This window comes from Bidens hawaiensis, unplaced genomic scaffold (genome assembly GCF_021521415.1).
Source record: "Bidens hawaiensis isolate Kalapana, Puna unplaced genomic scaffold, B.hawaiensis_p1.1 tig00004477_1, whole genome shotgun sequence".
Classification (NCBI taxonomy): domain Eukaryota; kingdom Viridiplantae; phylum Streptophyta; class Magnoliopsida; order Asterales; family Asteraceae; genus Bidens; species Bidens hawaiensis.
In genome coordinates this window covers 213,386-229,038 of record NW_027491270.1, presented here as the reverse complement: position 1 = coordinate 229,038, position 15,653 = coordinate 213,386, and positions in this window count along the sequence as shown.

Here is a 15,653-nt window from a genome sequence, read left to right as displayed (position 1 = left end):
TCAAAAAGAACGAATCTACTAGCAATCTGAAATCATGTACAACACATGTAAATCATATAACTTACTTGCCTATGGTCCTAACTTTAATCATCATCCATAATCAAAATCCATATTTTTATCCATGTATATCATACAACTTTCAGTTTAACCACAAACTTCTCATAAACAATATCAATTCTTCTTACTTTAGTGTGATTGATGTTACCTATGATTTGGATACCAGATTTTCATAAACCTAATTAAAAATAACATGAACAAGAGATAATATTTATAATTACTTACTTTTTATATGAAATGAAAATCAATTAACAATCCTCCAACAAGTGTTCTTGATCCACAATCAACAAGATGTATGTATATGTGTGTTTTGTTGAGAGAAATGAAGAAAATGAAAGAGTATGTGAGTGTGTGTGCATTTCAGCCAAGAGTGTCACACCCCAACCAACGACATAATAAGATGTATGTATGGGACGCGAACTATTGGTTCACAATTCACGAGGTACTATCATGCAATTTAAAATGTGACAATATCTAATTAATTATTTTAAATAACCAAATATCATCGAAGTACATCAAATTCAAAGAATTTCCAAAACAATCCCAACAAAAAAAACAAATAGTCTTGTAATAAATTTTAATACTTAAAGATATTTATACGTGCTCTTCACCTTGACATTAAACCAACTGATAAACTGTGAATGTGTACAAAATAACATATATTTGTCAACACGGGGTTGAGTGAGAAAGTCACCAGTTGTTAATACAATAAATATATAAAAACGCAAAACTGTTATTGTGAGTATAAACAATCAAACCATGAGCAATAAAGGGTGTCGGTTAACCATTGCCTAGAGAATCGGGATTTGGCTACGAAGACGGTCGTATGATCATACTATAATGTGATTATAATGGATCTCTTCGAATGCGATAAAAAACAAATGAAAAATTATCAATTAGTCATTCAACTGATGCACACACAATGTTCACAGTTTGCTAATGAGTATACAGTATAATATGTAAATAGTTGTAAGTACGCATATGTCCCCGAAATATTAAAATTATGTAAAATACGGGGAGTGACTTATCACCTTATAGAGTAGGGTAAGTGAAGATGAGACGGCGATAGAAATTAAATTAATTTCGATCGGGCTTCTCGTTATGCGTCAACAAGAGTTCTAGTTGTTAATGATAACATAATTAATTATAAACTAAATAATATTATGATGAATTTTTGGGATTTGATCGGGTTTAAGTGAACGTTTGATTAGTTTAATATCATTATTATTATGACTGTTATATTTATTAATGTTGTTGGTGTTGTTGTTGTTATTATTATTAGTGGTAGTGGTAGTGGTAGTGGTAGTGGTAGTAGTAGTAACAGTAGTGGTGGTGGGGTAAATGCGTTTGATTTATGATAAACAAAACAACTATAATATGTATACATATATTTATTATATACGTAAATTCATTTTGAGCAGATAATATGGTTCGTTAAACTAGAGTGGGATAAATATTATTATCATATTTATTATATGTAAGACATGTGTATGTATGCGTGTATATATATATATATATATATATATATATATATATATATATATATATATATTAATCAAGAACCAAGGGTTCAAACAAGAAAAACGTGAACCCGGGGTTTGGTTTATCAAAATAGTGTTAATTTAAAGTAGCAATATAAAAAACAATTGATGAAAATATAAAAAAATAATAATAACACAAAACCGGGTCCGGGAAACTCGAACCCGCGCCCCAGGTCGGTTCACTTTCATGCTAGACATGTGTTGGCCATCAGGCCAGTGCTTAAATTTGATAAACAGACTATTCTATTAATTTAAATACCCTATTTGCAGTTCATGTTCTTCCCAAACAAACCCTAGATTTTCAAATCAGCTTGATTACTTAATTCATGGTTAAAATTGATTAGGGGTTTTTATTAGATCATGATGAACGAACACTTTGCGTATAACCCAAACTCGCGGCCAAAAGTGGAATCCAAAAACGGTCTTGGCAGTGTGTTATGATGAAATTGGGTTAGAGTTTAGTGATGCTGGGTTGCATAGAAGGTGTGTACTAGTTTAATTGAATTATCATTGTGTCTATAAAGCATAATGAGACTTGATTAGGATGGTTTGCTATAGTTTAAGAAATGAATCAGTTTGATATCATATTGTTATTATTTACCATGTTTATAGTGTCGGTTGGATTCGTTTAAGGTAACCAAAGATTTGGCAAGATCAATTTGATCAATACTACATGAATTAAGGAACTCGCAATTGTGGGGGAGGGGTGTAGATGGCGACGTGATGGGTTGAAGATGATGATAATAGATTTTTTTGCTAATTGGTCCCTGGTAATTTGAGTTGGATACACAGTTGGTTTAAATTTAATTAGGGGGAGGGGGTTGTTTTGCACATTTTACATAGTTATAACAATAATTATATAAAGAGAAGAAAAAAATATACTTAAATAATACAAGACTTTATTGATTGAATTACCCAAATACGGAACGGGCCGGGTAACGGCTAAAAACGAAAAGTCCGAAATGTCAAAGTATACCCTACTTTTGGGAATTTATTACCGAAATTAGAGAATTAATTGTAGCGAAAAGGTAAGAATACTCCAGTTTCATTTCATCTTCATGCTCCCAAGTAAACTCTGCACCTTGTTTATATTCCCAACGAAATTTAACCTAGGGTACACGACTCGTTTGGTGACTTTATCCATGTGTTCCATGATTTCAACGGGCATTTCAATAAAATGCATGGTCTTGTCGATACAAACTTCATCGAGGGGTATGTGGAGATTACCCTCGGCAAGACACTTCCTGAGGTTCGACACATGAAACACCGGATGAACATTTGAGAGTTCGAGAGGGAGTTTGAGTCTATAAGCAAAAGGACCAACTCTATCGAGAATTTCAAAAGGACCAACAAATCGCGAAGCTATCTTTCCTTCCTTTCCAAATCTAAACACTCCCTTCAACGGAGACACTTTGAGAAGAACCCAATCACCAATATTAAATTCAAGATTTCCTTCTCTTATCTGCATAACTCTTTTGGCGGCTACGAGCGGCGAGAAGATTTTGACGAATTTGAGCAATACGGCCAGTCGTTTCTTGGACTAATTCCAGACAAGTGATTTGAGATTCCCCTACTTCGTTACAACAAATTGGAGAACAACATTAACGACCGTAAAGGGCTTAAAAGGTGCCATACCAATGATTAATGAAAACTATTCTTATACGATAATTCGATGAGTGGTAAATGAGTATGCCAATTGCCCCAAAAGTCGAGGACACAAGAGCGAAGCATGCCTTCTAGAGTTTGAATTGTACACTCGGACTAACCATCATATTGCGGATGATAGGCAGTACTGAGATCCAAATGAGATCCCAAAGCGGATTGGAGTGATTCCAAAAGCGAGAAGAAAACGACCATATCGATCAGAAATAATGGTTAGCAAAGTTCCATGATAACAAACAATCTTCTCCATATAAATTCATGCTAACTAATAAACGGAATACGTTTCTTAGATGGATATGAAATGAGCAGATTTAGTCAAACGATCGATGATCACTCGAATACTATCATGTTGCTTACGAGTAGAAGGAAGCTTAGTAATAAAGTCCATAGCAATATCTCCCCACTTCCACTCGGGAACAGGAGGTTGCTAGAGTAAACAAAAGGGTCGATGATGCTCAACCTTTACTTTAGACCACGTGAGACATTTCGAGAAATAAAGAGCGATGTATTTCTTCATTCCGGGCCACTAATAGATGGAATGAAAATCAGCATGCGTTTTATCCGCATCGGGATGAATAGAATATCTTGACTTATGAGCATCGTCCATAATGAATGTGCGAAGATTGTTACAATCGGGAATCCACAAACGATTAAGGAAGTAGAGTAAACCATTAAGCTTAGATTCCAACTGAGTCTCCGCACCACACGTCATCTCGTTGTACATATTGCCTTCGGCGATGAATTCGTGTTGGGCGTCAAGAATACGCTTTTCGAGATCACTTTAAACAAGAACACAAGTAAGAAGAATGGATTTGACTTGTTTCTTTTGACTTAGAGCATCAGCCACGACATTCGCTTTACCGGGATGGTAACAAATTTTGCATTCATAGTCGCTAAGCAACTCGGCCCATCGACATAGTGTCATGTTGAGTTCTTTTTGATCAATTTTTGATCAAAGATGTTGGAGACTTTTATGATCAGTAATCACTACGTATTTGGTAACATAGAGATAGTGGCTCCAAAATATTCAAGGAAAATTCAACGACACCAAAGTCGAGATCGTACGCCATATAATTCTTTTCGTGAACCTTGAGTTGTCTCAAAGCATATGGGATAACCTTGCCTCGTTGAATGAGGACATAACCGAGGCCTTGGTTAGAAGCATCACAGAAGACAATGAAGTCTTCATTTCCTTTGGGAAGAGTAAGAATAGGAGCATTAAAACACATGTCCTTTAGATTTTTAAAGGCTACTTCTTGCTGTGACCCCCACACATAGGGTTTAACCTTACGTGTTAAAGTAGTTAGGGGAAATGTAATCTTTGAAAAGTTCCAAATAAAACGACGGTAATATCCCGCCAACATGAGAAAAGATCGGACTTTGGTGGGACACATAGGGTTTAACCTTACGTGTTAAAGTAGTTAGGGGCAATGTAATCTTTGAAAAGTTCCAAATAAAACGACGGTAATATCCCGCCAACATGAGAAAAGATCGGACTTTGGTGGGAGAAGTCGATGTTTTCCAATTTTTGATGGCTTCAATCTTTGTGGGATAGACATGAATACCTTTGTCGTTGAACAATATTAAACAAGAATTGAACTTCTATAAGTCAAAACTCTCACTTAGAAAACTTGGCGCACAACTATTCCTTCCGAAGGAGGTCAAGAATGGCATGAAGGTTCTCTATGTGATCGTTTTCGGATTTTGAGTAAATCAAAATATCATTGATGAAAACAATTACGAACCTGTCCAAGTAGGGTTTAAACACACGATTCATAATATCCATGAAACCGCGGGTTCATTGGTTAGCCCAAAAGGTGTAACACGAAATTCGTAATTTCCATATGGAGTACGGAAGGCGGTCTTAAGGATGTTTTCCTCATTAACATAAAGTTGATGATAACCCAAACGTAGATCGATCTTCGAGAAGAATGAAGCTCATTGTAGTTGATCGAAAAGATCATCGACGTGAGGAAGCGGATAACGGTTCTTGATGGTAAGTTTGTTGGGTTCTCGATAATCAATGCACATGCGATAAGATCCATCTTTCTTCTTCACAAATAGAACGACCTTGGGCGAATAAATTCCTTGTTCGAGAGTTCTTGTAGTTGGCTCAAAAGCTCTTGCATTTTGGATGGTGCAATACAGTAAGGTTCTTTAGCAACGGGATTAGCTCCAGGTACAAGATTAATACGGAATTCGACTTGGCGAATAGGAGGAAGTCCGGAAACATCATCGGGAAAGACGTCAAGAAAATCAAGCACAACCGGGATATGGGATATCTTCTTTTCTTTATGCTCTTTCTCCACCACGAGAACTATGTATGCAACATACTTCTTACGAAAATAACGTTGAGCTCGAAAACACGACATGATGTTAAGCTTAGATGCAGGCATACTGCCGAAAACATTAAGGATGCGACCATTTTTAGAGGTATACGAAGAAATTTCTCGAAGCATACGACTTCAACACGATTTAGAGTGAGCACATCCATTCCCACAATAACATCAAAACTGCCCATTTGCATAGGAATAAGATCGATGCGAAACTTGACTTTATTAAGAGTTATGACACAATCCCGAATTACAGAATCAATAAAATAGAATTCCCATTGGATAATTCAACGGAGAAAGGCTTAGATAACTTATCCTTAGGCTTTAGCAATAATATATGCAAATTCCAAGGAAATAAAATTCTTATCTGCACCCGTATCAAATAACACCAAAGCAAAATGATCATTAATAAGTAACATATAATTCACCACATCGTTGGAGCTTTGAGCTTGCTTAACATTCATCATAAGAGCTCATCCATTAGAGCCTTGAGGTGCTAGACAACTTGTTCATTGGTGGGGCTTGGATAGCAGGAACCTGGACCAGTGGAGCTGGAAGAGCCATGAGTTGAGGAACTTGGGGAACATAGGCTTGAGGTGCAAAACCTTGAGGAACTTTGGGTTGATATGTTTGAACTTGATAGGCGTGGGTAGTGATATAATACTAAATATATATATATTTCTCGTATATATTTTATTTAATATTTAATTAGTTTTTGTTCATTTTAGTCAAGATTTGTATACCACTAACATTATTATTTTTTGTAAGTTCTGGGAGTTGATCGTGATCAAAAGGGCGAAAAACGAGTCAAAACGAGGATCCGGAACGCCTCAGGAAGGAACCGAAGGAAGAACTGATCAGACCAGGCTGGTTTAACCGGCCTCCCTCTCCCATGCACCACGCCATGGGGGCACACCATGGCCGTGCGGCGCCTAGTCCTATTATATGCAGAATGTTTTGCGTTTTGTTTAAGTGTTGGGCCCTGTTTCAGTATATAACCACCCCTAATCTTAACCTGAACAATACCCTGTTACCACCAGACGAATTTGGAGCATACAAGAGATATTATTCGAGTTTCGTCGCGGTTTTGAAGGAAAGAGAGCATCCGGTGAAGAGTTATACTTTCAAGAGTGAAGATTACGGGTTTTATCACCATTGATTTTCCGTTTCTCATATTTTCACCATGTTTTCTTATTTATTTACTTTGTTTGATTTTTATTACATGATGCTAGGCTGAACTTTAAACAACAATGAACCTTTGTTTGGTTTGATTTTGATTGGGATTTCGTTCATTATGGATTTTATGCTTTAAGTGAATTGTTAAGTTTGATGAAAATGATGCGTATGATTACTTGGTTTTATTTACATAGATTTATTGTTTCACATTACCCTTGTTGATTGTTTCATATGATAGGTTTTTGTTAGGTCATTTACTGTGTGTTCTTGACTAGTTTGTGATTGAATTCAATAAGATCATAGAAACAATAAAACTAATTAAATAAATTAGAAAGCAGTATGGTGATAGGTTATTGATGAATCTTTGTTGGTCAGGATTGCTAGATTTAGTTCTTCGTAAGGAGTCCATCTAGGTTTGATTGGCAGCTTAGTCTATTATGTCAATTGAGTCTGCTTAGCTATCTTTGATATCCGCGCTGTAAGGTAGGATTTCACTACAAAGACTTAAACATAAACATTTAAATAACCATAAGGGGATTTGATATTTAAAACTGGTGAGTCTTAAAACTTGTTAGAAACTCATAGGTGTCTTCTTGAAGGGTCAAGGGTTCTGTTCGGGTTTTCTGTCAAGGGTTTATCTTACGATCCCAGTTCCATAACTTAAGTTTCCTAGTTAATTGATAGCCATAACTTAGGGGGATTATATCCTAGGTAGTTACTTTCATCATCTGAATTAATCTAAGTAATTTAGTAGTTTATTATATTTTAATTAATTAGGGTTTAAGTGGTTTTAAGTTTATTAATATAATAATTAATTAGGGTTAAGTAATCATTAGAGTTTACTAATATTTAATCAACCAGGGTTTAATTTTAGTTTAATATTATTTATTTTAAAAGTCCCCCTTAAACAATATTAATAAATAGTCGTGTCTTTTAGTCGAGTCTAATTTGCTAGTTACGTAATTTAAAAGTCTCATGGGTTACATATCCGGACTTACTTAGCTGTACTAGAGTCGACCGGTACACTTGCCGGTTAATAGTTTAAGTTATGTTTAAGAGTCTAGAGTATTACTTAGTGTCTAGTTTAACATGTTTTTATTTGACTACTTTTAGCACATCAAGTTTTTGGCGCCGTTACCGGGGAATCTTAGCGATTGTATAATTAGCTTTTATTAGACTTTAATTGCTATATACATGCTATTTGTTTTATTTCCGTTTGAGTCATAGGAGTCTAATTTAATTTTAGTTTTAGTTTTTATTTTTAGTCTACTTACTTGGTCTGTTGCGTTTTTCAGGTATATGCCACATCTTCGTTCGCAAGGACCACCACTGGATAATCATGGATTTTCTTCGTTGAAGACCGAGGCTAGTTCGTTGGCAGAGAAACAACCATCAGAAGTTGGTTCTACACCAAAGTCATCACCACATAGTTCACCACTAGAAAGTCCGAGAAGTCAACTAGAATTCCAAATGGCCGATGATAGAACGGTTGCTGCACAAGCCTTCGATGGATTAACCGGAAACCAATCATGCATCATCATTCCGAGATCAACAATCCAAACTCGTGGCCTATTCCGTCATATGTCATGAAATCTCTCATTCAAAATAATCAATTTCATGTGCGTGATGACAAGGATGCACCAACACACATTAACCGTCTCTACCACGTTTTAAAACTTTTTAATTTACAAGGTGCTAATGGAGATGAGATTTTCTTAAATCTTTTCCCCTTTTCACTTGCAGGAAAGGCATCTCTTTGGCTTGACACTCACCACTTTGGATGCATTGCGCTCAACATTTATCAATAAATACTTCCCACTGACAAAAGCAGCTCATATTCGTAATCAGATCCACTCTTTTCACATTGAGCCAGATGAACCATATTGTCATGCTGGGATCGTTTCCAGAACCTGCTGTCTTGTTGCTCGCAGAATGGAGAAATTTTACAATGGGTTGAACTAGGAAACCCAAGTTCGTTTTGAAACGGCTACGAAAGGAAATCTCATGGCTAAGAAAAATGTCACCGAATGTAACGAGATGTTTGACAGATTTGCTCAATCGGAATACGGAAAAGGGCCACACTGCAGGAATTCCACTCCCGTCACTAGTACATCCTCATCAGCTCGAGGCGTACACCAAGTTAATCTGGATACTAGTGTGGCTGCTGCTCTGGAATCACTAACTAGAGATATGAAGGAACTTAAGACAAAGGTGGATAAGTGTGAGTTTTGTAGGGGTGGACATGATACTTTGGAGTGCCCGTTGATGAATCAAGAGGTCGATTTTGTTGTTGGTCAGAATAGGTTCCCTAACAACTACAACAACAGTAATCCGAATTAGAACACTTACAAGAACCCAAATCTGAATAACTCCAAATGGCGTCCGCGGTCCGTCGGGCGCACCACATGGCTTTCAAAATTCTTATAATCAAGGACGAGGTCAGTATTTCAATAATAATAATAACAATGGTACTAATGTTCAAAATAATGTGTAGGATTCGAATGGTGGATTAGGACGATTAGAGGATATGATGAAGCAAATCTTGTAGTGAGATCAAGCTACACAGAAAAAGTTTGCCGGGACGACCTACTTTTCAAGAATAAACAATCATTGTTAATTGACCTTCAAAGGTCCATGGGCAATATTGCTCTGCATCTCGACGAAAGGCCTCATGGACAGTTTTCTGTTACTACTCAACTGAATCTGCCAGCTCAATTAAAATCCATTACTACTCGTAGCGTAAGGGTTTTGGATCCGAGGTGGTTAAAGAAAGGGTTGAGACTCCGGGTAAGACACAAGGTAAAACACCACTTATTGAGCCACAAGTTGAGAAAAAGATGGTTGAAGTCCGGCCACCAACCATTATTGATCTCGCCCATGTTCCGTATCCCGCTCGTCTCAAGCATCAAAAGTACACTAGAAAATACAGGAATTTTCTAGATATGTTCCGACAGTTGAAGATCAATCTTCCGTTTATTGAAGCTCTCCAACTCATGCCAAAGTATGAGAAATTTTTGAAAGATTTGCTCAAAAGAAAAGATCAGTTGGGAGAGGTTTCATCTATTCCACTTAGCGGGGATTGTTCGACGTTATTATTGAATCGATACCTGGAAAAGTTGTCGGATTCGGGTGTGTTTACGATCTCATGTATGTTTGGAAGTGATATGATGCGTCAAGCGTTGGCGGATTTGGGTGCTAGTATTAATCTTATGCCATATTCATTGTACGAGAAGTTGGAGTTGGGCAAGCTTACACCGAATCACATGTATTTGTTGTTGGAGGATCGTTCGGTTAAATATATGCGGGGAATTATTGAGAATTTACTAGTGAAAGTGGAGAAGTTTGTGTTCCAGGTGGATTTAGTGGTACTTGATATGGAGGCCGGCGAAAGTGTGCCCGTTATTCTTGGTCGCCCGTTTTTGTGAACGACGAAGGCTCTTATTGATGTGTATGATGGGAGGATCACACTTCGGGTTGGTGATGAGAATGTTACTTATGATATTGCTAAGTCGATGAAGCACCCGGGTGATCATGACGATTTTAGTGGTCCATGCCATTCGGTTTAATTTCTTAACTCTTTTATTCCGGGTTTTGATATTTATCTTGACTATATTTGTGGGGCCGATAATGTTGGGATGGATATGGATAAAGATTTGGAGGAAGAGGTAGTGGATGACGTTTCTTGCTTAGCGGAGATTATGCAGGTTAGTGAGGTAATTTGTAAAAAAGATGCAGAAAAACCCGCTGCGTTGGAATTAAATGTTCTTCCGTCACTTTTGGAATATGCTTACCTTGAAGAGGGTTCAAGTTTACCCGTTTTTGTTTCTTCCAAGTTGACGGAGGAAGAAAAGTCAAATTTGATTGAAGTGTTGAAGTTGCATAAAGGGGAGTTTGCACGGAGACTTTCGGATACTCAAGGTATTAGTCCAACTTATTGCACCCAACGAATTTTGTTGGAGGTGAGTATAAACCGGTAGTTCAACCCCAGAGGCATCTTAACCCAAATATGCAAGAGGTGGTCAAGAAAGAGGTTTTTAAGTTGATGGATGCTGGGATACTTTTCCCGATCTCGGATTATCCATGGGTAAGTCCGACCTAAGTTGTTCCAAAGAAAGAGGGGTATGACGGTTGTTATGAATGAGAAGAATGAGCTTATTCCTTCGCGTACAGTTACCGGTTGGCATGTGTGTATTGATTATCAGAGGTTTAATGATGTCACTCAGAAGGACCAATTCCCGTTGCCGTTTATTGAATAAATGTTGGAGCGTCTCGCAGGTCAGCAATTTTATTGTTTTCTCGATGGTTTTCAGCTTATTTTTTCAGATTCCAATCGCCCTGGAAGACCAAGAGAAGACGACTTTCACATGTCCGTATGGCACGTTTGCGTATCGTCGCATGCCGTTTGGGTTGTGTAATTCCCCGGCTACTTTTCAGCATTGTATGGTGACCATTTTTCAGGATATGATAGATACGTCCATGGAGGTATTTATGGATGATTATTTGGCGGGCGGTTGTTCTTTTGATCAATGTTTGGGTAATCTAGAGAGGATGTTGAAAATGTGCACTGAAACGAAGTTGATGTTGAATTGGGAAAAGTGTCACTTTATGGTGATGGAAGGGATCGTGTTGGGTCATAATATTTCAAGCGATGGTATAGAGGTGGATCGAGCGAATATTGATACAATTAGTAGACTTCCTCCACCGAAAAGTGTTAAAGCTATACGGAATTTTCTTGGTCATGCGGGTTTCTATCGGCGATTTATCAAAGACTTTTCAAAAATTACCGGCCCGATGACCCGACTATTAGAGAAGTGTTTGAAGGCGTTCAAGTTCTTGAAAGAGCAACTCGTGAGTGCCCCTATTCTCGTGTCACCCGATTGGAACTTGCCTTTTGAGCTCATGTGCGATGCGAGTGATTATGCTGTAGCGGCGGTTTTGGGGCAAAGGCGTGAGAAAAATTTTCACCCAATTTATTATGCAAGAAAGACATTGAATAATGCCCAAGAGAACTACACCGTCATCGAAAAGGAAATTTCGGCCGTTGTGTTTGCATTTGACAAGTTTCAGTCCTATCTTGTGCTTTCGAACACCACCGTTTTACCGATCATACAGTTTTGCGTTTACTCTTTCACAAGAAAGACATGAAGCCTCATCGTATAATATGAAGCCTCATTTTATACGGTGGATTCTTCGTGAAGCAGCATATTCTTGATCGTTGGATATCAAGGAATGGACGAAAGTGTTGCACGATCGGCGTTTGAAGGGAGGTAAAGACTTCAAGAAAGGTGATAAAGAATTATTACTCAACTCTCGTTTGAAGTTATTTGCAGGAAAATTGGAATCAAAGTGGACGGGGCCATATGTGGTGAAAGAAGTGTTTCCGTATAGAGCGGTAGAGCTAGAGAACCCGTACAATGGAACTTTGTGGAAAGTGAATGGCCATCTTGTAAAGCATTATCTTGGAGGGCCGGAGGATTCAATCGAGGTGGAGGAAACTCCCCTCTATACATCGAATTAAATCATCGAAGGGGTTCTTGAGTGAAAACTCAAGTGTAGAGCTTGTATAGTTCATTTTATTTTATTTTATGTTCTTTGAGTCAATAACACTATTTTATTTTCAGGTAATATTTGCACGTAAAAAATGATATATAATGAGCATAAAATGACTTGGTAATTTTTTGAAAATATTTCTAAGGCAAAATGCTTCAAAAATTTCAAAACTTTCTGTTAAAAACACCCCGTCGAGTCACGCGACGGAGTATGTGACCCAGTCCGCGCGACGCAGAGATGAAGTGCCGACCAAAAGAGGCACTGCGTGCCGCGGTTATGAGAAGCCCCATGGTCGCGCGGCGCTGCCTTATAGGTTCACCATAAGTTTTTTTTTTTCTTTTTCCACCTAGTTGTACTACTTTTTCACCAAAATTTCAAACCCCCTTTCTCCCTCACCCAAAACCCATGAACCCTAACTCTATTCTTCACCAAATTCACCATTTATTCACCCTTTTCACCAAATGAAACCTTAATATCATCATATTATCAAAAGCCACCATTAATTTCACACATTCTTCACCAATAAAGTCACTTGCACACACTTTGATTCCAACTTTTTGCAACTTTAATTCTTGTTTTGCATCACTCAAAGGTATGGTTTCTTGTATTCTTGTATTTATTATGTATTTGTAGTGTTAGTTTTTGCTTTGATGGGTAGTTAGTTGTCCGTTTTGGTTAGAAACTAGTTGTAAGAGTTAGTTTTTGAGTGCGGGTCGGTATGGTTTGTTAGATTGTTTCAGTTTGTTGGGTGCGGTTGGTTGGGTTAAAATTTTTGAAAGATTGTTTTCGCAGTTGCGGTTGGGTCGGTTTTGGTTTAACCGAGTGTATCTAGGGATGGGGTTTGGTTTTGGGGTGTTGGACATAATGATTTTTATGGTCGAAACGAGGTGGAAAACTGTTATTTAAATTATATATTTTGCCAAAATTTGGTTTTCCGTTCGTTTTTGACTCAATGTTCGGGTTGTTAGCACTTGGGCTTAATTGGGAAAACTAAAGTGCCGGGAGGAGGTAGTGTACATTGAGTCTTTGTTGTATTTTTCGGGTTTTGCAAACTAACTTAGTCTTTAAAATTTGGTTTTACGTTAGCTTTATTTAAAAGTAAAACCGTTGGTTCGTACTAAATTTCCATTTGGATGAGTTCGGTTTGATTTATTTTGTAACCCAGATCTCCAAAACTTATTTATTTTCAATTTAAAAAAATCCGAAATTAGAAAATATATATATTTTTTATTTTTTATTTTTTATTTGTTTGTTTACTTACTCCCATTGTTTGTTTGCTTGTCTAATTGTGTTTTAGGATGTCGGTTATGTACGTGTCGAAAGAAGCGATAAAGCAAAAGAAAAGTCCGGCTCCGCGGCCACGAGGCGGGCGGCCGAGGTGGTTATTGCTAAACCGAAATCTTATCGTATTGAGTATCAAGATAAATCGATTCAGACGAGAAGAAAAAGTCAAAAGCTCCACGATAGTTCGTTACTTCAATTTGCGGAAGATTCACCGGAATATGTTCGGATGGATAATCTCCTTAATTAGGATCTTCTTACTTTCAAAACTATCGACTGGAATTTATTAGATACTATTGTTCAAAGAGAGAGCGTATAGGAGTTGGGTCTAAAATTTTAAGGCGATGTTGTGTTCTGATGAGGCGCAGTACCATGAGTTGACATTGGAGTTTCTAAGCACTTTTTAATGCAAGGGCAGTAATTTTGATCAATCGAATGCGGTTACATTTGCTCTCGGTAGAAAGACGTATGAGATGAATATATTGGATTTTGGGATAGCAAGTGGTTTCTACTCGGTTGAGGAGGTTCAGTTGTCGGAGTTTTGGACGAGTATACGAGGTGCTTTCTCGAAACAAAAACCGGTAAGTTTCACTAAGGTGCAATTGGCTAGGTTTTGGAATAAAATTGCGATTTGTCCATTTTCGGGTAGTATGCTAGTATCGGATTTTGGTGAACACGCTAGTTGGTCGAGGTTCAGGTGAGAATAAAGTGAATTGGTTAGATTTGTTTTGTTTGTTGGCGATGATGGAAAAGTTTCTAGTTAATTATGCTAGTATTTTGGCATGGTCTTTTCACCATGAGAGATGGGGTGAAACAAAGAAAAGGTCAAAGATTGACATGGGCCCATATATCATGGTTATTGCTAGAAATTTGGGTGTTTTTCGGATGTTTAAATCGAAGTATATGAGAAAGGGGCCCGCGAGGGAGTTTGTTGGAGTTAAAGATTTGAGGAATTCGGGGATTCTGAAGCTGAGTGACCCGTTAGCGTGGGAAGATATTAAAGTGGGTCCACAAGTTCATCCACCGCCAGATACGAGGCTGTTGTGGCTATGAGAGCCGGTTTTACTACACGACATCAGAGGCCGTTACATAGATCTGAGAGACCGGATATTCAGTTTTTGGTTAGAGAGCCTCGCCCCGAGACAATTACTATGGAGTCGTTGTATGACCGTATGGAGTCCGGGTTTGATCAGATGAGGGGGTATATGGCTGAACAGTGATGATTTGAGGCAGATTATGAGAGAAAATCAGCAGAGGCAGGATGACACGTTGAGGCATTTGATGACTGGGTTGAGCATTGGTTTACCTGACTATCTTCGACAGCTGGATGTTGCGGGTCCGAGTGGTTCGAGTACACCGGGTGGTTAAGGTTATGGTTATAGAGCACCGTTTTACGTACCGGGTGATCCAGAATTTGATAATGCAGAGCCATTTTAGACGTATGAGCAGAGTTTAGAGGAGGAAGAAGAAGAAGAGGAAGAGGAAGAGGACGAAGACTAAGTGTGGGGACGACACACCAGCTTTGAGAGTTTGTATCTTTTATCTATCTAGGATGTTTTCATTTTTCTTTTTATGATGTTTTTATTTTTATTTGGTCTGTACTGATATTATTCTAGACTAATTGGTTGGGTAGAGGGTTGGAGTTTGGTGATTATTTGAGACTTATAAGTAACCTTTATTTTCTAGATACTATGTTTGATGTCACTTAGGTATGTCGAGAGCATTGACCGTGTCCATTCAGAAAGAGAGAATGAGTTGCTAAATCATGGTGTGCGGTCGGTAAGGACAGCACCCATGGAAATAGACTGGCACATTGATATCGCATATTACCAGCTAAGTCTTTTCCATTGTACTTTGTTTTTCTGTTATTATTTTTTAGGTGTCTGTTTTTCTTTTATATTTTCATGGTTTTTGTTTTCATTTTTATTGAGTCGTGTTCCCATGTCTGCATTCGGGACAATGCAAACTTTAAGTGTGGGGATAGGACATAAGTGTTAACTAATTTTAATGTTTTAGAAAAAAAATTTGAAAAATGTTTTAAAAATGTCCCTTG